Raw genomic sequence first — 27,203 nt, forward strand, 5'->3', positions numbered from 1 at the left:
ACCCCAGCCTCCATCACTGCCACCCCTATAGGCAGTAAAGGAGCAGTGCTGACATTCCTGTTGGTGGGGACTTGAGTCATGCTGCTACCTTGTGGATGTACTTGAGTCTGGGATTCCACAGCACCCTCCCCACCCAAGGTGTTCACTCCCCTCTTGTGTTACACATGACCCCTGTCTGCTGTCTTGTCTGTCTGTCTGCAAAAACTTCCTCACCTTCCCAACTTACCTCCTCCACATGTACCTATGTCCCTTCCCCAACATTCCACTCTCACCTTGAAAAAAAATGGGCACCTATCCCAAATAGAAAATATCATCCCATACATAGCTCTCCATTTTATACATGTGTCCACCAGACACAAGTAGTTTGGTCTAATTGGCTTGACAATGCAGTTATGTTGTCCTCACCCTTCTCTCTCAGGGTGACAGTCCAAATTAATCTACAAATTCTTTCAAAGTGCACAGTTGTTGCTTTACAAGAAATTGATAGCGATGGTTCTTCCCTACACCCTTCCTGCACATACCTACCTGCCTTTTACTGTCATTTCCCACTGCTTGCACCCCATTTCACCACTGTCCTGTCTCCCCTTTTTTCTTTTCTTTAAAGATTTTTTGCTCAGCTAAATTGAGCTAGATTGATATATGTGTTTTAAATGATAATAAATATGTACAAAATAAACACCTGTCCCCTATTTCTAACCCAACAAGATTTCACCTGTGGACCACTGCATTAACTTGCCATGCCACATAGCTGTTAATTAAAACAGGCTGTTTAAGCAAAACATAGTAACTGCAAGTTACAGTAATTAAGCAGGTTGAAGCAGAGCTGCACATCATGCCACATTGTGCAAACTTGCTGAAAAAACTAATGAAAATCTGGAGTGTAACATGGGGTCTGGTACAGGACTACACCACTAGAATGCCAGACAAAGACTAATGGCTGTAACTGAGGTCTCTAATAGCAGGCAGATAGACACTTCTAACAGCAACATGTGTAAGTACACCTGCTAAAACATTAATGGCAAAATACAGTTTCAACTGGGACTCTAGTGGGGAAATACATCCCTATAAAGCCAGGCACATAATAATGGATGTAATGGAGTTGTGTCACAGAATGTATATGTGCACTTATACCTTCTCAAATAAACATGCTGTAACAGTAACTCAGTAGCTCAGTCTCTTAAAAACTTTGCAAAGAGTAAGTTTTGCCACGCATAGTCCTGGGTTCAGATCCAGTGGTGTGTAGTATTTAAATTACCTTATTGTCAAGCTATCGATGAATGACTGAGTCATGCACTCTTTATCCACACAATGCATTTCAAATTAAATGCCTGCTTTTTACTGATGGAAGTCACAGGCCAGTAGATAGGAACATACTTGACATATCCCTATAGCAACACTATAAGTGCATAAGGTGTCAAGTCATGCATTAATATGCATTCACGGAGGATTTTAACTTAGGTAATGCAAATGAGGCCCACTAATATCAGAATGCAGCATACCATAATTTCCTAATGATATTACATATTAGCATAACTGCATAACTAACATATACATATGGAGGTCATGCTAGTAACAAGGACTGCCAGCTCATATGTTCAAAATGACTACCATAATGTAATACATGACCTGACAGTTACCCAAATAGTTGACATAATAACATATTTACCTTTTATTTTGCTCAAAGACACAACAAACATGTTGCCTAGTACAGTGTCAGTGATACCGTGGCCTAACATACTTACCTTAAACACATGCCTTCAGTTCCAATGGAATGGGTACCCTCACTCTGCCCTGCTTCTACAACAAGGCTTCAACAGCTCCCATAGTTACTCTTACAGCTTGTTGTCCTCCAAAGTGTTCACATGGTTTAACTATGCCTACTGCCTGCAGCATCAGCTGCAGCCTGTAGTATACACATCTGTATGTAAAAGTAGCTTCAACACACATACTCTCTGAGATGACATAGTATCTTCACCCCAGGAATGTCCAGCACAACATATCGGAAAGGGCTTCTAATCTATGTGAAAGCCTTATATGTTGTTCAGTTTGCATGTAATTGGCTGATTATACTGCATTTCAGCTGTGATGGCTGCAGTTAGCATTTCAGAACCACAAGTTGGTTAAGAGCCAATCACTCATAATAAGAACTGTGTTAAAAAGGCAAACAGCTGGCTAGGGGAGTCAGTCTGTATGAGACTTTCTTCAGTCAGTAAATGTGTTGCCAAACACTTTATATATCTGCACATATATGCAGAGGAGTATTGCACTCTATCAAGTATGTAACATTTTTGTTTACAAAATGATGCATATGTGTGAATATACTTAGGGGGAATGGGGATTACAGCATTAAGTCTTTCTTTCTAAGAACTGTAATGATGACAAGTCATTGATCTCCAAATTTGTTACACCTACAGAGAACATACAGTACATCAAGAGTGGAATTTTTTTTTTGTCAATGTGGCACACTGGTCTCATGGAAATGTCTCGTTATAGTGGTTGTAATACCACACTGCTATTTGTTTGGCATTGCTGTTTTGACATATTATCAGGGGGGTTGCCACTAGGGGACACACTACAATGGACTCTTGTGTTGGGTGTGTAATCATACAACAGTACCTGTAATGCTCACATGGGAATAGGTGACTATTGTTAGTTTCTGAGTTGTATCCACACAGTTAGTATATTTGCACACTGTGGAATATGGCAGGTGTGATCAAGCAGTAGATAACTCCAGCCATTCTATTCTTGCTGTATCTCTGTATGGTGTACTTCCACGTATGTCATCCTGACATGTGCTCCTATTTTGATGTCTTTCAGGAAACATGTACATCAGACAATGTGCCCCTTTTACAGATGCTGAGAATATCATCCTGGAAGTCCTTCATCAACACCATGGACTCCTACTGTCCAGGGGGAGGCACAACAGGGAACAGGGGGCAGCACTGTGGGCTGACCTTGTGTGTGATGTTAATGTCATAGGTCACCAGAGCAGGACATATGAGCAGGTTTGACACCGTGCCCCAGATATGATTAATGCTGCACACAGAAGAGCAGCAGATGTGGCCAGGGAACATGGTGTCACCAGTGGAGGGCCTGCAGTGGAACAACCACTCTCAGCCACTGAGAAATTCCTTGAAAACCTAGGAACATACGACAGCTCCCAGGCATCCATCACATTGTATATCGTGGAATTTGGTGCCACAGTTTCCATGCCAGTGGAGCATCCAGGTAGGCTCAGTTTGATCAGCATTGGAATACTGCAACATTCAGTGTCTCAGGGTGTAGATAATTTTATGTGGGTGTTAGGTATTTGCTCTTTGGGGGAGGAGTATAACTGCAGTTTGAATCTCATGCTCAGATTTTGACCAACATACCAATTAACAAAGTAACTACTCCAATTGTGAGATATATGGACGCATTACTCTCTTATAGTGCAACATGCAATGGTGTTTACATTACTGCTCCCTCAACTTTTCACAGGTCTTTCAGGAATCAGACAAGGCTGTGGTCCTGCTCCTGGTAAGCAAAACACTGCTCTGTTACTGATGTAGATTTACTGTAATGTATTCCATAAAATCTCATTGCAGGCATGCTGGCTGGATTGCTGTACTGTCAGCATAATTGCCAACTGCACAGATATTTTCTGACTGTACACACTTTAGAGTCATACCTATGCCTTGTAGGTGTGACAACACTGATAGCTTTGACAGTATTGTCAGGACATTACAGATTGCCATATGTGTGGACTGTGCAGAGTCTTCACAAAAGTCAACAGTGTACCTCATTGTTGCTGATGAGATTGCAGTGTAAAGAGCTTTTATTTACAAGTAACTACAGATGTTTGTGGGAAAAGTAATGTCCTCATGTCCTACTATATGAGGTTGGGGGTTAAACAGTTCTGTAATAGTGACAACAGTGTATACAGCTTTACATATATTGCAACATAGTACTGCAAAGTGTAATAGTGCAGGTATTAATGTGCTGCTTTTCCCTTTCTTAACACAGGTGACCAAGGGGGGGGGGGTTGGTCTCTGTCCCCTGCACAGCCTGATGCCAGTGTCTCTTCAGACTGTGATGATCATGGTGGCCAAAGTGAGGCACACCTGGGGGTTTCAAGAGCTGAATCTGTCCCAGAGGTTTACATTCCTCTTCTGCCCTCATTATCACTGCATGCAGTCAGTATGCCTACACATACCCAATCCCCAGAGGCCACGGATATTGGATAGTCAGCTGGTGGGGACATTGAACAGGAAAGTGTGCTAACTATGGCTCCAGCGAGTGTAGACACTGTAGCCAGAGACCTGGTGAGGTTCCACACAGGCAGATTAATAGGGGTGCTCATAGGGGGCCTGATGTCCTTCCACCACCTGTTGCAGGTGTCTCATCATGGGTAACTTGGCATACGTTTTTGGGCTGTCATGGAGGCACTAGCATGTTCCAAAAGAAACTCCAGATGAATGCTCAGGGTTATGGATGTAGCACAGTCTGACATCCATGACTGCATCCACTGCATTGATGATACTCTGGATTGGTTCATTGATGCAGTGGAAAGAAGGTGGTCTGAGACAGACCGCAAAATATCCTATTGGAATGCACATTGTCTGTGATGGAATGTCTGTATAGAGTCGAGTGTCAGACCTGTGAACGTAGGTCAGCAACTACATCTGCTGAGAGTCCATGTGACTGTGCTCAGTCATGCTCCCGTAGTGGCAGTGCATCCAGCGCTCAGGAGGGGAGTGTGCTGTCCACACCAAGATGTGGCAGTCCATGGGGTCATGGTCCTGGGGGTTTCCATAGAGGACATAGTCCCAATAGAGAACAGTCACCATCATGTACTAGCACCACTTTTGACCTTGGCCATGGAGGTGCCAGTGCAACCCCTGACAGAGCCAGTTCAAGTGTTCAGGGGCAGAGATGGTGAACTGTCAGCTCTACCATGCACACTTCATAGCTGTCCAACATGTACATATGTAGGACTAGCACTGAGCTTGACTGTGTTCATGCATACACTCATACATCACTGTCAAAAGCAGGTCCCCTACAGACACACATGGCACAGTTCCATGGTCCATCTTGCCCACTTCCCTTCCTGACTCACACACATGCTTTCAACCTATTGGGTCAGCCTGGGCCTCCTGCACCCTCATACAACACCCTGTGCAATATATACATATGTAATCTGGGCAATTTCAACTTCATCTCTGTTGTTGTGAAAATTTCACAGAACTGAGCTATGTTTTTTTTCTTCTTTGTCTAATAACATTGAGTTAATAATCTATTTTTTTCTAGAGATTAGGTTGACATAACAAAAGATTCCAGTTTAGCATTAGTTATATTTTAGAGTGATCATAAAGAAACCTAGGCTAAGTTATGATATTGTTTTTGACAGCCATAGTTTTGTTGGAGATTAAAAGAAAGTCAATCCTTGAATAAGATTTATGACAAGAGGATTATAAATAAAATCTAAATTAGATTAAAAAACAGAGTCTGAAATATCAAATTATAATCTTAAAGCAATTTTCTAATGCTTTTAAGCTTACTATGGTGCATAAACTGCCAAAACACCAGTGGCCATTAGGGAATTCTTTTACTTCACTTCAGAGGAGAAAACACTTTAAAAAGTCAATTTTTGCACACGGACATCACTGTGAGAAACAGTAGATGTTACCATAGCAGAGCCAGTACAGTAAAAATATATATTGCATCCATAGAATTTAATGACCATACCACTTTACATATGCAAAGGTGTCTCATATGAACACAACACATTACTCCAAGGATAACATCACAATAAGAAATGCTAAATTTATTTGCTCCATGGTTTAATAAAAAGATTAAGAAGCTTTTTTTAAAAAAAAATACTAAATTAATAGGTACAGACATGTAGAAAAATGTATTGAGGCACTTGACTCACCAAATGCCACTCAGCATTTACTATGATTGGAAAATCACTTTATATCTAAGATAGCACAGCCATCCATCTATCTATCTATTCATAATCCTTGTTCCCACTGCATTTAAATCAAAGGTTCCAAACTGATTTGACCTATCCTTCTTGGGGTCTAATACCACATTCCAAACACCTCCAATCATAAAATAATCATTTTTAAATTTCTATAGAAAGTTAAATGTCTCAGTTATAAAATCTGATTTTGCAGTACATTGTGTATATAAATTCAGTAGTAAAACTGGTTTATATATTATATCATCCCGTTAGGTGAGCTTTAGAATCAATTATATTGTCTGTGTATAATTTTTAACCAGTATTGCTACTCAAACACTTTTTATCTGTTATTGTCAGCAGCAATACTGCTGTCTATAGTCCTTTATCCATATACATTTTCTTAATTTGAGATTTATATTTATAATATATATAAGCAAATAATGTTATTTTCTCCTCACATTGCTGGAATCTATAGTCCACTATGTTTTAAATTATAACAGTAATATGCATTATGATTTAGGAGGTTTCCCAAGATTTGAAATAGATGTTAAACATTCTACTGTCTTTTATGTTTTGTGATATCTTATAATAAAATAATAGAAGCAGCAGAAGTATTTTTGGTAGTGTGACTAAAAAGAAATAATGACAACTCACTTCCCTTACTACTAACACTAAACAGCCTAATAACCTATCCTGGAAGAAGGCCTTAAAAATTAAAAAAATATATATATAATAGCATGACTTTCTTTCAAAAGAATAATGTGTGTACTGTACTCAACAAAAAATGAGATCAAGGAGATATTGTACACAAGAACAATTAAACCATATAATACATTCAGATAATTGATGAAAACATGTTAATGGCATCCAAAACAGCTCAAAATCTAGCTCGATCCAACTCCTCTGCAAAACATATTTGCAAGGTCAGCAAGTATAAAATCATGTGTCTAATATAAGCAATCTGAAGAGACAAATTAAAAATAATGTAAGACAAGACCAAGAAGAATTAAAGAAAATGTATATAAAGATGTTCAGCATAATAGAAACTAGTTTATAGATATATTAGATATGGTAGGAGTAAAGGCATACAAATCAACAAATTATGTGTATATTCCTAAATTTATTCTTAAACACAATACAGTTACAAAACTGTATGCAAATTAGTTTCACTCCACAAAGAGGGGTGATAAATTATGCTAATGACATCAAGGTTAAGGGAACTTCAGATACTAAAATTAAAGTAGATTAGATTGAAAAATAATTATGTATACTGACCCAAACAAAGCAGATGGATGAGAGAAAATTAGTAATAATGACTAAGAGCACTTCAACATTATATCTGTTATTCACCAGGTCACTAAAGTATGAGGGGGGGTTCTCAAGATTGGACACAGGCACTTGTTAAATCCAACTTTAATGTAGAGGGAAGTAGGACAAACCTGTAGTCATACAGTCCCATAAGTTTGCTTTCTTGTTGGGGAAAAATAATAGTAATGGTTATGGTAGATAAATTATTGTTAGAATTGGAAAGATTAGGACATGAAACCATATATCAGCATTGATATTGAAAATAGATCTACAAACCCCTGTAACATGATGATATATAATAATATAATAACATAAATAAATAAAAATGTCTGCTGTGAAGTAATTTATTTAGACTTAACTTCAGACTTTGATAAAGTCAAAAAAAAACACTGATCAATAAATTATAACAACCAGGTACTGATGTAACCCAGATAAAATGGATAGTTGTATGGTTTACAAATAGGGCATACCATGTGTCATACAGCAATTGAACAGGCAAAATTCTAAGTTACAGCCAGGATGTCCCAAAGGACTCTGTCCTGAGCCCATACTTATTTAGGTTGTATCTTACAGATTTATCTTTTTTCATTTAAGGTGTTCTACAGTCTGTATAGATGACTTGAAAATGGGTAAACTGATTACATATGTTACAGATAGGGCATGTCTCCAAAAAGAACTTGACTAAATTGCCCATTTAGGCACATGATAATAATATGCTGATAAATACACCAAAACCTTACCATATGAAATGAAATCACTTACAAAGCAATATCTGGTAAACATCTGTCTGGGAACAAAGTTGAATAGATATTGGTCATAAATTGAAGGGTGACTATTTAATACAGCACATAGTGACTGAATGTAAAGATTCATTTAAGGGTTGGGGTAGGTGGGTGGATCCAACATTCAGTTTTCTGGTTATATCAACCAACTGCTTAATGACAGTTATAGAACTATAAGCTGTTTAAAAAGATTTATAAAGTTTAGGAAGTCAGAAATGATGAAATCATTGTTAATAAGTTATATGAGACTTGAACTAGAATATGGAGTAATATATAGAAATCATATAAGAAAACAAGCTTGAAAAAAACAGAAAAAAGTTCCAAGGAAATATACCAAGGTCATCCATGAATGTAAAAATTTAAGTTATTATGAAAGACTAAATTATTTGTATGTGTACAGTGTCTCATATAAATATTTAAGAGGAGACAATATTCAGTTACATAGGCATTTAGTGACAACTACTTATAGAAATATTTGGAGTTATCAAAAAGTAGTAGAGAATCATCTGACAACCTATGTAGGAGATTATATTGGATTGATAGATGCTCTAATTCTTTCTCTGAGAAAGTAGCTGATGCATTGAAAAAACTACAAAATGAATGTTAACTGAAACATTAGTTTAAACTTTTTTAAGAACAACTTGGATACTTCTTATGGTAATGACTGGTATATTGGAAGGCTAGAGGGCATTACTTTTTAACTTATTTTTATTAATTTTCAAAATTAACGAACAATAAACAGAACACCAAACTTGAAACTATACAGTAAATAAAACAATTGTTTAAACATTAAACATGTAAATATTTACATTGCTAATATAACAAAATCACCAAAATAGCAATGCATAACCTCTATGTTAGAGAGTAACAAACACAGACATAAAAAATAGAAATAAAAATTTCCATTTAACTATAAAATGCAACATTACAAGAAGATTAAGACAAGTCCATCTTTCATGTTATATTTCTCCATTATACCTATCCAAAGGGCAATGCCAACTGGGAGGAAGTCTTTGATTCAAGCTTGCCCTTTTATATTTTTACATAGAAAACCTTCCAAACGGTGTATAAGAGGGGTTGCTTTAGCTCTCCAGTGTTTAGCACAAAACAACTTAACTATGCTAGCTTTAACACAGAATACATCCAAAGTGGATGCCAAATATTTCCAAATCCCTGATTGACTCCCAAACATCCAACATTTCCAACTCTTTATCATTTCTATACCATATATCTCTTGTGCCATTCTGATAAATTAGTTCCAAATGGGAACAGCAATCTCTTGTCCACATCATAAAACTGGTTATAAAATGTGGGCCAATACTGAATTGTCTAGAGTTTTTCAAACCCGACCACATTTCAGTTTAGATAATTAACACCCTTGTGAGCTCTCCATCTAGTCTGGGCCAATTGTTTTTGGGTAATCACTTTCAAATTCTATAACTCTTTATAAATCAGACCAATCTTACCTCTTTTGATGTTTCTTCAAGTAGACCACTTAAAAGACTTCCTCCTGTTCAGATCTAAAAATAGAAGTAGATGACAACTGCCTGACTTGTAATTATATGAACCAGTCCTGGTTATCTAAGTTACACTTTCTTTTGAGCTTCTCAGAGCAACTTAATAGAACTGGTAGTGACAGGAGGAGAATTAATTGCATAATGTTCACATCCCTTTTTCTATCTAGAGTTCCCTCCTAATTTTATTCACAGTCTTCTTAATTACTAACTGATGTGAAATCACATCCATGGCAACTTTGCCCCAGTTTAATTCACAAATAGCTATACAACCTTCATACAATAAATCAATCCATCATTGAAAGATGCCTAACAATTGCACTTCCTCCCACTAACATATTTTCATATCAAATTGTTCTTTATGTCAGAATGATTAATTTGGAAGTCAATCACATAGGTGGCCAAACTGGGGGCTAGAAGGGCATTATTCCCCATGGCTGAAACATGTGTATCTATGTATATCTAATCTTAGCAGTATCGATGATGCAAAAGGTAGAACCCTTGCCCTTGCTGTAGATGGCCTTGGGTAATGTTCCTATACCAGGTGGATTGATTGCTGTCTATGCAATGTAGCATAAGGGATGCTGCACTCATGAGTGAGCTGTCCTTCTGATGAGATGATAAAATCAGAACCTACCTTCTTGAGTTGTTGGTAGCTCAATGTAAAAGATCCCTGGCACCTATCAAAAAGGTATGTTTTTTTTTATTTGTATACATATATACAATTTGTATTTTTACATATTTACATATTTTAACATCATTCAGTACATTGGTATTCCCATTTTAAGTATGCCCCCAACTCTTTAACCCACAATCAAAATCATATGTTTTTCAGTATTTTGTCAGCATCCATTTTCCATTGTATCTGATTTCAAAGTCTTTCATTCCATATAACCAGTGTTACATAAAATATGATTCTGTTCATTTTCTTTAATTCATTATATGATCTAGTCCCATAAACTCTATCATGTCCATGTTTAACATTTCAAAATTTAAATAAGTTTTAATCAAAATCAAATCATGTTTACATACTTCTTTCCACAGTTTTTGAATTCTCTCACATTTAAAAAAACATGTTCTGCAGTTTCCAATTCTTTACATTTATTACATATTCTAGCTTGTTTCTCATATGGCATATCCGCCTCAATGGTCATTTTCTTATGGACAACCTCCACAAAAAATCATTACATCCTTTAATTTGTTTATAATTTCTGTATCTGATTATTATTTCTACTTATCTATTTCTAACTCATTCCATGGAGCCACCAAATAAAAGGATCTCATAATGTTAACATGCTGTTCTTTTCTATTCTTTTCTATCACAACCTTTTTTAATTTCCACAATATAATTTTGCTGTAAATTTTTTTCATTTCTTCATTAATAACACTTTTACTTCTTTTTTATTTCGATTTCTTCCCAAATGTCTCTGTATTTACAATACATTATTGTTTCTATCAAATCTTTATTATGTTTCATTATTCCCTTTAGCACTTTATACATACTTAAAGAGGCTGCACATACAATCGGATTTATCAGCCCCAATTCTGCTTGTTCATCTCTGATATACAACATTCCCCTCTTAACTGAGTTTAATCTTGACTGCCAAATAAATGAAAATAATTATCTACATAATTTCTTTTTCATATTTCATTGTCATCATATATACGTTGCCATATAAGCTATTTTACATATTTTTATGGTATTTACCAAATGTGCTTTCTTTTTGTATGAAAACCTATGTCTTCCAGAATGTAATCATGTGACTAATTTAATAATTTTGTTCCATTGCTCATGCCTGTATTCTGTCCTTCCAAATACAATTCATAAAATATCTATACTCTTCTCATTATAATCCGCCCCTCCTATAATACCTTTGTACCCAAATCCTTTACTTTTCTCTTTATTTATGCTTAAACCAATTTCCTTCAACCATGTAATTAATTTTCCATTATTGTTTTCCATCCAGGCTTTATCTTTTGCTATTACTAGAATACCATATGCATAAGTATGCATTATTGGCAACTGTATTTCCTCCACCAATCTATATCCTCCCTTACTTGACATTTTATTAATTTCCATTACTACTTTGTTCATGATTACAGCAAAGAGCATACTGCTTGCAGCACATCCTTGTTTTATACCACACTCTATTTTCAAATGTTCCCCAATCCAACTATTCATTTTCAATCACACATAATTATTTGTTATATATTTATTTAATTACCTGTAATATTTTTTCACTTATGTTATATGCTTGTATAATTTCCCATAATGCTTTATACTGAATATTGTCATATGCCTTACTAACATCCTCTAGCATGATTTTTGTTTCCACTTTTTTTATTAATATAATCAGTTACTTCCCTTATTATCCATAATTAGTCTTGACTGTCCTTTCCTTTTCTCCCAAACAAATTCTGATCAAGTAATCTTTCTATTTTGCATATAATCTTTTCCTTATTGTTCCATTGAAAATTTTACAGCCTGTGTTATTCGGTGTAACTGGTCTCCAGTTTTTTATTTCATCTTTATCTCCTGTCCTTAATATAAATTTTATCACACCTGTGCAAATTTCTTTATACTTAATTCCATTTTTAATCACTTATTCATTACTTCTATAAACATCATTTTTTGCCAGTCATACATTTCTTTATACATACTATATTCAATTCCATCCAAACCTGTAGCTGAATTAATGTTAATATCTTTCATGATCGCCTTCTACAACTTTCATGATCTCATTCAACTCATTTATATTTATTTTTCTCTCTAAATAGTCATTATCTTCCTTATTTAAATTTTCCCCATTGTAAATTTGTTATATGTTAATTTCCTTTTTACTATATAAATCTAATAAGTATTCTTTAATTACTTTGTATATTTCTATTTGTTTTTTAACTTGTTTCCCTTCTGTATTTTTAATTCTCTCATTCTTTTCCCCTTCTTTTACTATCTTACATAAGTATGGTGCTAGTTCTTTTTTTTCTTTGCAAACAATATTTTTGTTAATATAATAATTTATTGTCTTGATTTCTTCTATATAATTCTTTTTTTTCATAAAATGCTTTTTACTTCTCTATTAACTCTAAATATTTTTGACTTACAATTTTGTAATCCATTTTTTCTTTTCTTTTCTATGCATTCTAAAATACATTTTTATATTTTTTAATTGAATCCACCATATTGTCCAAATCTCTCATACCAATATGTTGTTGCCATAATTCTATAATTTCTTTTCTTTCTCCTGATTCTAATTCTTTTTATTTACTCTTTTTATGCCTTTTCCTATTTTGATATATTCCTTGTTTTCATGACTGCTTATCCAAATCATGACATGATCAGAAAACCCAGTATATTTGATTTCATTTTGTGTAATTTTTAGTCTTTTATAGTATTGTACTGTTGAATATACACTAATCCCACAGTTACATGGCCTCCCAAAAATTCACAAAGATCCAATAACACTGACGTTCAGGCCGATTGTGGCAGGGGCAGGTTGGTTGACAGAACCTTTTTCCATATATTTGGATAGTGAACTAAAGAAAGTGTTGTGTGATTTTACATATGTGTTAAAAGATACTGAACAATTCTTGATAGACCTGTATGAGACTATACAAGTTTTGAACAAATCTACTGGGATTACACTAACTACTTTAGATGTGGTTTAATTGTTTACCAGCATACCCAATGAGGAAGGAATAAACATGGTGAAAGCAGTGATGGTAAGACAGGGTCGACTATCTATGGATAAGATAGAATTCATTTGTATGCTTCTAGAATTGATACTTGAACATAATATATGTTTAAAGAGATATGTTACAGACACTGTTGGGGAGTTACAATGGGCACTAGTTGTGCCAATACCTATGCAAACTTGGCAATGGAAGCATAGGAACTTGAACATATGCTGATGATTCCACAGGTAGCCTTCTTCAGACGGTTTGTGGATGATCTTTTTATTTTATGGAGAGATACTGAAGAAGAACTGAAGTTGTTCCATTCACATATTAATACAACTAGTGCATTTCTGAAATTCACTTTAAATTGCTCTCATGATAGTATAGATTTCCTAGATGTTACCATATACAAGGAAAATTTGAATTGGGTAACCAAATTACATAAGAAACAATGCTACCGCCCTGCTTTCCTACACAGGGATAGTATGCATAAACCTAGTATTTTTGTAATATCACAAAAGGGCAGGCAATGAGAGTTTCTCACCTTTGTTGCCAGGAGCATGTGTTTGAAAGTGAACTTAACAAATTGAGAGCAGGATTCTTGGACAGAGATTACACAGAAGGCAAAATCAATACAGCCTATACGCAAGTGATGAGGGAGAGGGGTGGTAGAGCAAGACCCTGCTACTCTGATAGAGCAATGAAGGAAATGGTTATAAATAATAAGCAAAGGAGATTACCAGTAATACCAGTGGTTATACCCTACAGTATGGATGTGAGCACATTTCAGAATATTATATCTCAGAATTGGCATATGCTCTTGGTTGATGAGGAAACTACAAATATGGTGGGTAATCACCCAGAGTTTGTATTTAGGAACAAAAATGCTTAAAACAACAATTATGTTACCCTAAAGCAACCATGGAGGGAACCATTAGAAACACAGATTGGAAAGGCACACAGAAATGTGGGAACTGTGCCCATTGCATGTATATAGATGAATCCCAATTTTTTAAACATCCAGATACAGGTCATCTGTGGGAGTTAAGGAATTCTACCAACTGTAACACTATGAACGTGGTGTACATTCCTAACTGTAGAATATGTTATCAATTCTATGTAGGAAAAACCAGCCACCACCTTAGAGAAAGAATTAGAGACCATGTTTATTCACTGTAGAAATATGTTATCAATTCTATGTAGGAAAAACCAACCGCCACCTTAGAGAAAAAAATTAGTGACCATGTTTATTGTACCAGGAGAGGGCATGACTACAGTGCCTGAGCCAAACACACTTTGACTAATGGCGAAGAACATTCTTTCCTGTTTCAAATCCTGCAAGTACAAAACATCAATGATAGGTTGGGAGATTTGGTAAATTCAACAGAGAATTTTGAAGTGAAGTGGATTCTAAGACTGGAGGCACACAGGGGATGATGTCTTAATGATAATTTGCCCCCGAAGCCAGCCCTTAAGTCTATGAAATTAAAATAGCCCCATGCAGATTAGTCATAACAAGGGTATATATCTGTAGGGATGTATTTTTATATTTTGTATTTTGTATTTTACTGACTTGCTAATAGGACCATGCTATATTGTATTGGTGTATTGTTACTTTAAAAAGCACTTTATCTTTGGATGCAATTAAGTTTAATTAATTGTTACATCAATATGATTGGCTTTCTTGGATTTCAAACAGTATTTATGTGTGGATGTGCTTTGTAGAAAATGTCTGATGAAGCAGTGGTTGCCACTGCGAAAGCGCTCACTTTTATTCTTGTACAATAAATAAGAAGATTTGTTTTATTTGGTCTGCTGTGTTGCTGATTTATCCAGCTACCTTCCATCAAGGGCAAGTTTGTTTAGCATTTGGAGTTTGCTGCATCTGTTTTTGGTGACTGTTCTACATTGTCTGGGTACTTTGTTATCATTTTGTATTCACTGGTACTTGACATTTTATTAATTTCTTACACTATTACATTCATAACTAATGAAAAAAATTAAACTACTAGCTGAGCAGCCCTGATTTATTCCACATTCTATTTTTATTTCTTCCTCAATCCAGTCATTTACATTTAGTTTCACATAGTTCCTTTCATAAACACATTTTATTACTTGTAATATTTTTTTTGCTTACATTATAATCCTGCAAAATTCTCCATAATGTTTTACACTGAATATTATCATAGGCTTTAATTATATATCATATCATAACCTTTGCATCTACATTTTTATTTGATATCATCAACTATTTCTTATTATCCATAATAACACTTGCCTTCCTTTTCATTCTCTTCCAAATGCATTTTGGTCATATATTTTATCCATTTTTGTACCCTTTTGTTATTATTCTCATAAAGATTTTATAATCCGTATTATTCGGTGTTATACATCTAGAGTTTTTTTATCTCTTCTTGATTTCCTTTTTCAAATATAAATTTTATAACTCCTGTACATACCTCTTTCTTTTTAATTCCAGTTTCTAACCATTCATTCATAACTTCTATAAAATTATTTTTTGACACTCTTTCATTTCTTTATGCATACCATATTCAATTTCATCCAATCCTGTTGCAGAATTCATGTTAATATCTTTTAGAATTCCATTCAATTCTTTCATAGTTATTTTTTTGTACTAAATACTCATTAACTTCATTATTTAATGTTTCTCCTTTATAAATTTGTTCTATGTTTTCTACATATTATTTAATTATTTTGTATAGTCCTTCATGTTGGCTTATTTGCTTACCTTCCTTATTTTTCAATTCTCTTAATATTTTCCTTCTTTTGTTATTTTATTCAAATATGGTGCTATTTCTTCTTTCTTTCCTTGTAAACAATATTTTTGTTTATATAACAAGTTGCTAGTTTAAATTTGATTCATTTTATATATTTCGCTTTCTTTTTCATAAAAGGAATTCTTCTTTTCTACTAAGTCTCTAAATGTTTCTTGACTTAATATTTTGTATCTCTCTTTCTTTTCTTCCTTATACAGTCTAAAACACTTTTATATTTCCCTTTAAAATTAAGTCGCCAGAGTTCAATTCTCATAAAATTCTCTCATATTCATATGATTTTTCCATAATTCCATAAGTTCTTCTTTGTCTTTTAAATCTAATTCCTTTTCATTATTTGCCCTTATTCCTTTTCCTATTCTTATATATTCTCCATTTTCCTGTACTTTAACCCATATAGCCACATTATTTGAAAATCCAGCATATGTAATTCCTTTTTTTATAACTTTTAAATTATCAGATATTAAAAATAATTTATGTCTTAATTTCATTCTTTTTGTAGGTCCAATGGTTATTCTCCCACATACTTAACTTTCCACTTCTCATAATTTCTTTAACCATTTTAACATCACAATTGTTCTTATGTTTTCTTAAATAACAATTAAAGTCACCCACCACCATAATGTCCATATTTACAGAAACATATTCAAGAATATTTTTAAACATCCTTTCTCTGTCTTTTTTGTTACATGTGCATATAAATCTATAACTCTATACACATATTTTTCCATCTCAAGTCTATTACTATAATTCATCCTAGTTCCATCTAATATTTTAATGCTTTCTTGACATAATATACATATGCCCAAGCATGTTTCTTTCCCCATGTTCCAAACTACTGTACCATTCCAAAGTTTTTGAGTTTGTTTTCTTTCTTCCTCTTTTAATAATCTGATATTGTCTAAGACAATAACATGTGCATCTACTGCAGCACACCAATGCAATATATCTATTCTCCTCTTAATATTTTTCATACTGTTCACATTTAAAGCTAATATTTTCAACTTTTAAGAATAGTTACATTTAGCAAATCTCTGGATTTTTTTTTTAACTTCAGAGAGCTCTTTCAGAACAAATACCTTTTGCAACAATACAATCATCAAGCAAATTAGTGAAGGTACCCGGCATTGCTTTAAGTAGTACAGAACAATCATGGTAGGCCCTTAATAATGAAGTTATTTTGTTTGCTTCTTGCCTCTAGATTGGTACATTTTTCCATAATTTGTATAACATTCAGAAAATTATAGTTAATATGATAGCTTGCCCTTGAAAGTAGATATGTGGGCTTCTGCATTGTCTAGTGTTTTTGAAATATCTGACAAGGTAAAGTTCACATTTGCTAATTGATTAGAAATAATGTTAATGACTAAATTAATTGTATGTAAGGCAGATTTCAGCTTTTCTCTGGCTGAAGTTTTTTCCAGGTTAGTTTCTTAAAGATGCAGATCTTTTTTTTTTGTCATTGTTACAAGATTTATGCCTTTTACATACATGTTATTTTTTTTTTTTTTTCATGAGGTGGCTATAGATGAATATTTAGTTTTGGTAGTTGGAACTCCATAAAGTCTATAGCTTGTTGATAATTTCCTCCATAAGATCTGAGTCTTGTGATGTGTTGAAACTATGATTTAAGGTATAGTATATATTTAAATTAAGTAAATCTGGTTTCTGCTCTTTTCAAGGAGAATTCTAAACAATATTGTGCTGTTACACATGTTTTCCTGATGAGGACAATCCAATTAAAAAAATAATTATTCCAACCATTTTTTTTTTTTTTTGTTCAGGTTTATACAAAAAATCAGTTGCAATTGATCATCTTGCCTAATAATTTTGTAATGAAGTTTATATTAATTATGGAGTAGTAATAGAAAGAGAATTAGATTGTGTTAAGGTAGGAGATGCACATTATAGCTGCTTACTCTGTGATGGACATCTTACTTCCCATGCCTGAAACTAATGAACATGGGTGCTGCATGGAAAAAAATTGAAGGAGGAGAATGAAGCAATGAATTGTTTAGCATTATTTGTTAGTTAAGATTTTTAGAGGGTGCCATTTTTTGATAATATTTTATCACATCTTTTACATGTTAGTCAAACGTCAAGCTGTCATCACGTATGCTGTTTGTAGAGGTTAGACTGAAGAGGGATTTCTGTGTAAAATGGTGTATTGGATTTAATCAGATGATCTTGAATTGGGGGGGCAGTGTTTAGAAGAAGTTGAGCATCAGATAGCTATATTTTAATACAGACTGATGAATCCTAGGTTAGTTGTTGCAGGATATCCAGATTTTAGCAGCACAGATCAGAATAGAATCATTCACATATTGCATTATTTTTGCATACTTACTTGCTGAGTGGGGGTCATTCACAAATATGTTGCATAAGACAGTGCCTAATGATCCCCACTGCAGTGAGAATGGAAAGGGGAGTGTTATTTTGCCATCAAAAAACCTACTGTCTGCAGGATAGGCAGCTTCCAAGGCAAGTGAGTGTGATCATGTTTAGGCCTAGGGAGGACAATTTTTATAGCAGTTTTGTATTTGAAATGGTGTCAATAGCCTTTGATAAGTTAAATAAGATGATAAAGACCTACTTTCTCTCATTTCTGTTTTGACTTATAGGTTCATAGGTTCATAGGTAGGTACTAGGCTATCGGCCCAAGGGCCTATGTAAGCCTAGCCAGCGAGGTTCCATAGCTTACACCACCCAAGAAAGTTATATTCCTGTGCCACTGTCCAGCAGAGACACAGAAGTGATCCCCAGGGTGTATTTCCTATTTTCCATCCACTCATCAAGAGTAAAGCTGGAGTTTTTTGAGGTGGTCAGTGTAGGGCATTTGTTTGAGGCCAGTAATCCTCTTTGTGAGGTACTTCTGTGGCCTTTCCAGCTGCTGCAGATGTCTTGTGAAGTACATTCCAAAAGGGGTGTTGTACTCTATAATGGGTCTAATGAGTGACGAGTAGAGGGGAACAATGACCTCTTTTTTCCTGGATGAGAACCCTTTTATGATGAGGTATGCCATGTAGAAGGACTTCCTAACTACTTTGGTGATGTGACTATCAAAGTAGAGACTACTGTCCACCTGGGCCCCAAGGTCTCTTATCACGCATTTGGTGTTAAGTAGATTGCTGCCTATGTGGTAGTTCATGGGTACAGAGTTTTTACCAAAGGGGATGACACTGCACTTTTTGGCATTGAGCTTGAGACCATGGCTCTGACACCAGGCATCTGTCTCAGTGAGGCCCTTCTGTAGGATGTCCACATCATTTGGGGACATGACTATGGCTCCTAGTTTGCAGTTATCTGTGAACTTTGTTAGCCAGAGGCCTTCTGTGTTAGCCTGTACTTCAGAGAAGTAGATACCAAACAGGAGAGGTCCCAGGACGGAACCCTGTGGTAGTCCACTTGTCACTGCTTTGAGGTCAGATTTGGAGTCTGCAACTTTTACAATGTGGGTTCTGTCAGTGAGCCAGTTGGCAACCCATCTTGTGACGTAGGGATTTATACCTAGTTTAGTGAGTTTAGCTATAATTCCAGAAGGGGTTATGGTGTCGAAAGCCTTGGCGAGGTCAAGATAGGCTGTGTGAACCACCTTACCCTCATCCACAGCTTTGGTGACTGCCTCAAAGAAGTCGATCAGGTTCAGGAGGCATGATCTGCCTTTCACAAACCCGATCTGGGTGGGATACCGAGTTTGGAGGTTACCAATGTCTTTGTTTATGAGTTCTATGATGATACGTTCCATGGCCTTGCAGACCAGGCTCGTCAGGCTAATAGGTTGATAGTTCCCGGGATCAGAGGTAGCTCCCCCTTTCTACAGTTAAGGAGGGCAATAGTAGTGCTACGGTTAAGGTGGAAACCATGCTTTGTTTGGAGCTAGCAGATTATTGTCTGAAATGAAGGAGAGTAGTTGTCTTTGGACATATTTCTCAAGACTTTTGAGAGAGGGCATTGCATAGCAATTAGTATATTGTTGGTGAGATCTATTGAAATGCATCCCTTGTATAAGGGTAAAATGTTAACTAACTTCCACACATTGGGAAATTAATATTGAAACTTAGTAGGCTGGAGAGCCTTCTGCCATTGTAATGTATTTTCCTGGTAGGATATCTGGGGCAGTAGTGGTAGGTTTTGGTTTTAGAAGTATTTTTTTATGGTGAAGGTGGAGATAGGTTCCAGGGAGAAAGTTATATGGTGCAATATTGGTTTAGAGGTAGGTTGTGGGGTAGTGGAAGTTGAAAGATCTAGGAGAGAAGTTGTAGAGTTGATGAAGTGTGCACTGGATTTACTTTGATTCTTATAGGTGTGTGTACATTTAGAATATAAAGGAAAGTGATATTGAATAAGGATATAGCATAATTCAGTTGAAGGGTATGCAATTGGTTCCAGGTGAATAATTGTAAGTTTGAGATAAATGCATCTTTTTCAAAGAAGGACAGATAGCATATGTGGCTGTAGCAGTGGAATTTATGGATGGCATGGTGGTCCCTTGTAGCAAAAGTAGGGAAGTTGTCACTTGGGGTGATAAGAGGAGCACCAGGGGAGATAATTTTGTTTGGGAGTTAGTGAGGATCCAATCTAAAGTAGATTTTCTGTCAAGAGTATTTACTGTACCTAGATGGGGTTGTTATAAGCTGGATTAGCCCATATAGATTTATCACATTATTAGAGTTGTCATTGCTTATGGTCTGCAAATCAATATTTAGATCCCCATTATAATAGCTTTAAGTGGAGTGTTTGATGAAGCACAAAAGAAGAATTCTTCTACTGTATTTATATTATTATCTGGAGAAATAGTTTTAGAAGGGACTTGGGGATTTCAACATTATTTATTTCTGGTAGCTTTGAGGGATGAAAGGTTAAGTTAAGGGAATTGTTATAAAGTATAGAACACCACCTGCCTTTTTGGTGCTGTCTAATCTTAGAATGCTGTATCCTGGATGTATGATTTCCTTGTCTTGCATATCTTGCTTTTGCGAAGTTTAAGTAGTAACTAGGACATCTGGTGAGCTCACAAATGAAGTCCATAGGCTCGTCATTTCATGTCAGTCAGACAAGTAGATTTAAACTATCGGAATGTAAAATCTTTGTGTGTGTGTGTGTGTGTGTGTGTGTGTGTGTGTGTGTGTGTGTGTGTGTTTATGTCTATACATGTGCATGCATGTGTGGTGGGGTATGTTTGTGAGTTTATGTGTAAATTTATGATTCTGTGTGCCTGTGACAATGTAGCCATGTCTGTGTCTACGTGTCTATGTGTCTGTGTGTCTTTATGTGTGTGAGTATTTATGTATAAGTGTGTGTACGAGTTCCTCTACAGCTGTCAGTCTGCATCTTTATGCCAGTGTTTCAGTGTCTATATTTGTTTCTGGGGGGAGAGCAAGCTTCTGTGGGTATTATGGTTATGTGTGTCTAAGTCTCTGCATTTGTGTGTGTTTGTGTGTGTGTGGGGGGGGGGGGGTAGAGTGTCTTTAGTAGATCTTATTAAATACTTCAGTAACTTTAATATTTTGCATAACATACTTCCAGCATGAATAATTTAGATATCTTAAACTAATTTTCAAATCTTACAGAGAGAAACATTTTTGCATAAGAATATAAATGGATCATATATACTCACATTAAACTATTGCAAAAGAATTTAACACATAGTGAATTGTCTTTTCATATTTCTGTATATACTATAAGTATTGCAGCACAGTAAAAGGGGCCCTAATGCTCTAATTCACCAACTAAATAAACAAATGAATACACAAAACAAATAATTGAATTAATTACCCAAACAAATAAATGAATTAATTAAACTATCCAATCAAAGAAAAACAAATCAGAAGGATGTGATCCCAATCTGCTGATTCACAAGCAGCAGTAACGTTAATGTACAGTTAATAATTTAGCAGTAGATTACAATTCACGCGTCATTATAACAAATGTTTAAACCATCTCAAGGCTGCCACAATATCCGTCAGGAAAGAGCATCAACAAGTTGCTTCATTATGCTGATCAGTGGAAGTATTACTGTTCCTTTCTTTAAAGTATTGTGTGCAGTATACATATATTATTGAAATATAAACTATTCTTTGTACAGGCCAACATTATGTCATAGTTTTTCTTTCTGCCTAAGGACATTTTACAATGTCAAACTTTTCTTTGTGATGAAGAGCTGCAAGATGTCATGCTTAGCACTCTGCATTTGTTTTAATCTCTGCACTCATGATCACCTATATATCATTTGCACTAAATGTCTTCAAGCTTAAGCTTACCCTAACTAGTCAGATGTATATCTCCATGTAAAATACATGCATCCAAATCCTTACTATACCAAAAACTCACAGTTATCAAAATGTTACACTGAGAAAAAAAAGTTTCTAATAATCATAAAAATATATAGCGAAAGTGCCAGTAAAGCATTCAGTTGTGAGTCTGGAATGAGTTAGTGAAGCTTTGGTCTTATTAAAAAGGAATAAAAGGCAATTATGCCTTCTGTATTTTATCAGTTTGCTACTTTTTTCAAAGATTTTAAAACCAAAGTTGAAATGCATAACTGTGCTGAGACAGAGAGACCCCAAACTGGTTGTGGGTATTCATCAATTAAATGTACCTTGGTTAAAACTATTGCAAATTAAAGCATTTTATGACTGATTTATAATGGTGATATAGCATGCTTTCCTGCTTTGATTTGTAATGCACCTTTACTAAAATGCATAGAGAGAGAATAATAGAGTCTTGACAGTTACATAAATGCATATGTCACAGGGGCACTGCCACCCACTCTGGACAAGCCAGTGATCACACCTTATTAGCACATTCCCTGTTTTGAAAAGCTGAGATGCTATTTCACCAAAAAATAAAGTATTTCAAGCATACAGGTATGAAGTTAGGCAATAGCACTTTGTAGTACACTTCCATTTTATGCGGAATTTGAAAGCCGGTCTATATTTGGCCTACAGAGGTATTAGGGATTTCATACAATATGGATTTGGGTTTATACTGAATCAGCGAATGCTTAAAAAAGCGAACACTGATTCATCGACCCTATGTAAGTGAAAGCTTACAATCCCGAACACCCAGAACAGCGATTTTTTTCCCAGGGAAAAAAATTGTTAGTCCCGTTTCGGGAGTTTGCCATTTCCTCCACTGTGATGCGATCTCTGAGTTGGTATATTTAAGTGGGGGGGGGGCGAATATACTGATTTAACATTTTTTTTTTTTTTTTTGTGGAACAGCAATTTTTTTCCCTGGGAAAAAAAAATCACTGTTCCAAGTGTTCAGGATTGTAAGCTTTCTTACATAGGGTCGAAGAATTAGTGTTTGCTTTTTTAAGCGTTCGCTGATTCAATATAGACCCTATGGATTCCCTTATTTAACTAATACAGCACACAACAGAAAGGGGAAAGGGACTGGTCTTAGCTTTAAAAATAGAGTTACATTTTTTTGACCAAGTTAGTCTTGCTGTGTTTGTGGTTTATTATTCCCTGGAGTCATAAGATAGTATTTATACAAGAAGGAAAACATTAGCCAGGATACCAAGAAAGTTGTCTTTCCTTTAAGTACCATGGGATCCTTTGCATCACCTAAGCCATCTCCATCTTATGCAGATGAGACCTTGGTATAACACCTTATATGAAGGGTAGTAACTCAGGAGTACAGCACCCTTCCCCCATTGCTGCAGTGTCAGCATTAGAATATGAATTGAAGCACCTGCTATGGGAACAGATCTGACCGCCTTCAATTCATCCCAGCTCCAAAGACAACTTTTCTGCTAGTTGAGCCACTAAAACTGCTTTTATATGTTCCAAAAGACTTTCTTTACTTGCAAGTAAAGTAAAAAGGTATTATTTCTTTACATACATTGAAGACCTAATTGGGAAATTATATGGGTGAAAGGAAACTCAAATGTAGGATGGCAAATGGCATGCAATGCCCACTAGGCTATAAGGTTGTAAACAAAACTTAAGAACCTAAATTAAATGATAGAAGCATTAAGGGGGAAAAACATAGTTACATGCCGGTCCTAGTGATGCTTTGAATGCAGTTATTATGTAATATTTACTATTTGAAACCTAATATTATAAAACACATTCTAGGCTATGGCAGTGTTTGCCTTAAAACCGATAAACTATTATTCTTGAAGACATTAGCATGAGAACATGTTTGGGGATATAAAGAAAATAAGATAAATAACAAAGATAAAATACATTATCATAGTATAACCTCACACAAATTTACATAAGCACTACTATTATGGGCGAGTAAATATGAAGGGAATAAAAACAGCTGGGTGCACAAATGCATGTGTATATGTTTGCCTTTGTCAGTATCAGTGTCTGTTTATGCATATAAAGCAATCAGGGTAAAAGAAATTCCATAAATAAAATTGATCTAGATAGAAACAAACGCATCTGCAGTCTGAAAAAGACCAGGGACAAAAACAAAATAAAGCATGTGTCTGTGATAAATGCTGATTTGCACTGGTTAGCAATGACAGTATGACAGAAAGAAGAAAGACAGACAAAATAATGTTTTGTAATAATTAATTGAGTGCTTATGAGTTATATAAGTTTAACTGACCAGACATCAAATGATGTTGCAATTTAGTCTCTTCAATGATTGGAATTAAATGCACTCCCTAGACAAGAAAAAGAAACAAAAAGAAAATAAAATAGGAAATCAGTATTTTAGATTTAAATATAAATTAATGACAGCATGTACTGTATATAAACTATATAAAACTGTAAACAAGGTATGGTCCACCAAACTAAATACACGATTAAAGGAAGTTTTTGTTTTGCACTGCAGTATAATAATACAAATATAAAATAAATGAAAGGTATCTAATCTGAGTGTCATTTCTTCTGCCAAATAGAGGTATCTGAATTCAAGTAACATGAGCACTGTATTTTAAAAATGATATTTTCCTTCAATTGTGCGTGTTTGTTTTGGAGGCAGAAGTCTGCATAAAAAAGTAACTTTTATAAAATCACCCATTTGCTTCTGAGCCCAGTTTGTCTATCTATTGAAATGTAATTGTTAATATGTTTAGAGATTTTGTTTCATCAGATCAGATGCAAAATGCATACTGTCACACAACAATCACTGTTTCAAATACAAGATAATTTTGCTTGGATTTACCAATGTGAGAGCCAAATAATTCATTAAAAAATCTTCTTAGAGATTTCACATGTAGCAGTACACTGCAATGATGTATTTCTGCAACTCCTGAGACAGAAGACTGTAGTGATTTAAGTTTAAGAGGTCAAACTGAATTTCTCAGACTAACTGATAAGGTTTGCAAGAGATGTATTTATACTATATCACTTAAGGCAAAGCTTTTATATAAAATCACTCCTAATGTCAATCAAGTTGTAAGTAGTACACACACTACACCCATCACCCACAGCTCAAGCAGACACTTAGATCCACATATGCTGAGGCACTTAAATGTAACCTTCCTAAATCCCAAAGGCCTCCTAGATGAAGTGCACATAACAAATACCCTCAGCACCCTTGAATGCATTCTTTCAGAACAGCACCCATATCAACACAATCAGCCACGTATCATGGAGCCTCTACTTCTAAGTCCAAAAGGCAATAATGAAACAGACATTAAAATAGTTATTAACAAAAATATATGCATGTAAAAACACTCATCTCTGAAAATATTTAAGCTTTAAAACTGGCTGAACAGATATCAACTCATTTAAGCCTGGACTCACACTTGCATTACATTTCAATTGCCAGAGCAGTTCCTTTTTATCCAAAATACAACCCCAAAGGACCACCCTTTGGATTCCAAAACAACAAATTTAAAACAATGTTTAGGATGCAATTTAATGTGCCTAGCCAAAGCATTAGTTCCTTGTGCTTTAGAAATGGCATACACATATTCCTTTATCCTATCTTTTAATGCCTTTTCTGTCCTGCACTCATAAAAAGCAATTTTAAAAGGACAGTTGGTTCGGGCAACATGAATGACATCATCATATGAAAATTATGTGGAAGAATTTTTTTTGTTAAAATCCATGTTTTTGGGATGTGGATATCCTGAAGCTTTTGTTGTTTCATCTATAGATGAAGTCATGATTAAAAGACAGAACAATGTATATGTGCCTATTTTAAAGAAAGAGATGACACTCCCGAGTAGGCTGGGGGGGGTCATCATTTAATGGGGTGGCCTGCAGTAATGACTCGAATAAGTGGAACAGTTTTGGCTCTGATTGACAAGTACAAGAGTTCCTTTATCACCACTTTTTCTTTAGATTAAGCAGAGGTTAGAAGAATAATTACAAAAAACTGGGTAATTATTAGGGAGGATCATGAGTTGGATAGCAAGTTAGGAGACAAGCCAACAATAATTTTCAGGAGAGATAAAAATTTAAAAGATTTCCTGGAAATGCCTGTTATTTCTTCCTCACACAATCAAGATTTTACTATGAAAATATGTGGGATTTGTAGAGCTTAAACCTATAAAAAATGTACCCAGGCATTTGTTATTAATGGTTAGATGTATCAAATGCAATGTAATTATAACTGCAATACAAAAAGAGTGGTATATGCAGCCCTATGTGAGTCTTGCACCACTTTTTATGTGGGCAGGATGGAAAGCGTGTTAAAAGATAGGATAAAGCAACATGTGTATGCCATTTCTAAAGTACAAGAAACTAATGCTTTGGCTAAGTACATTAACTTGCATCCTACACATTGTTTTAAATTTGTTGTTTTGGAGAAGTTGATTGAAAATCCAAAGGATGGCCCTTTGGGGTTGCATTTGGATAAAAAGGAACTGCTGTGGCAACTGAAATGTAATGCAAGTGTGAGTGCATGCTTAAATGAGTTGATATCCGTTCAGCCAGTTTTAAAGCTTAAAGCTTTTCAGAGATTATTTTTTTTACATATGTATATGTTTGTTAATAATTACTTTAATGGCTGTTTAGTTATTTTTTCATCTTTTCTAAGCATATTTTAAGATGTTCTGTTAGTATTATGCGATGCATCATACAGTGCTTGTAATTGTGCGTGGCCTCTTTAAATGTGATGCATTGTAAGTCACATGATGATGGGATGTGTTTTAAATATGGTGGAGTATTCAAGTGTATTTTATCTGATGAAATCTGTTTATCACAGACAAAAGCACTAAGTGTGGTTGTTTTAGTGAATAAAGTTGGATTAGTGTCTATTTCTGGGA

This window comes from Protopterus annectens, chromosome 14.part0, assembly GCF_019279795.1.
Source record: "Protopterus annectens isolate FY-2018-M chromosome 14.part0, PAN1.0, whole genome shotgun sequence".
NCBI classification, from domain to species: domain Eukaryota; kingdom Metazoa; phylum Chordata; order Ceratodontiformes; family Protopteridae; genus Protopterus; species Protopterus annectens.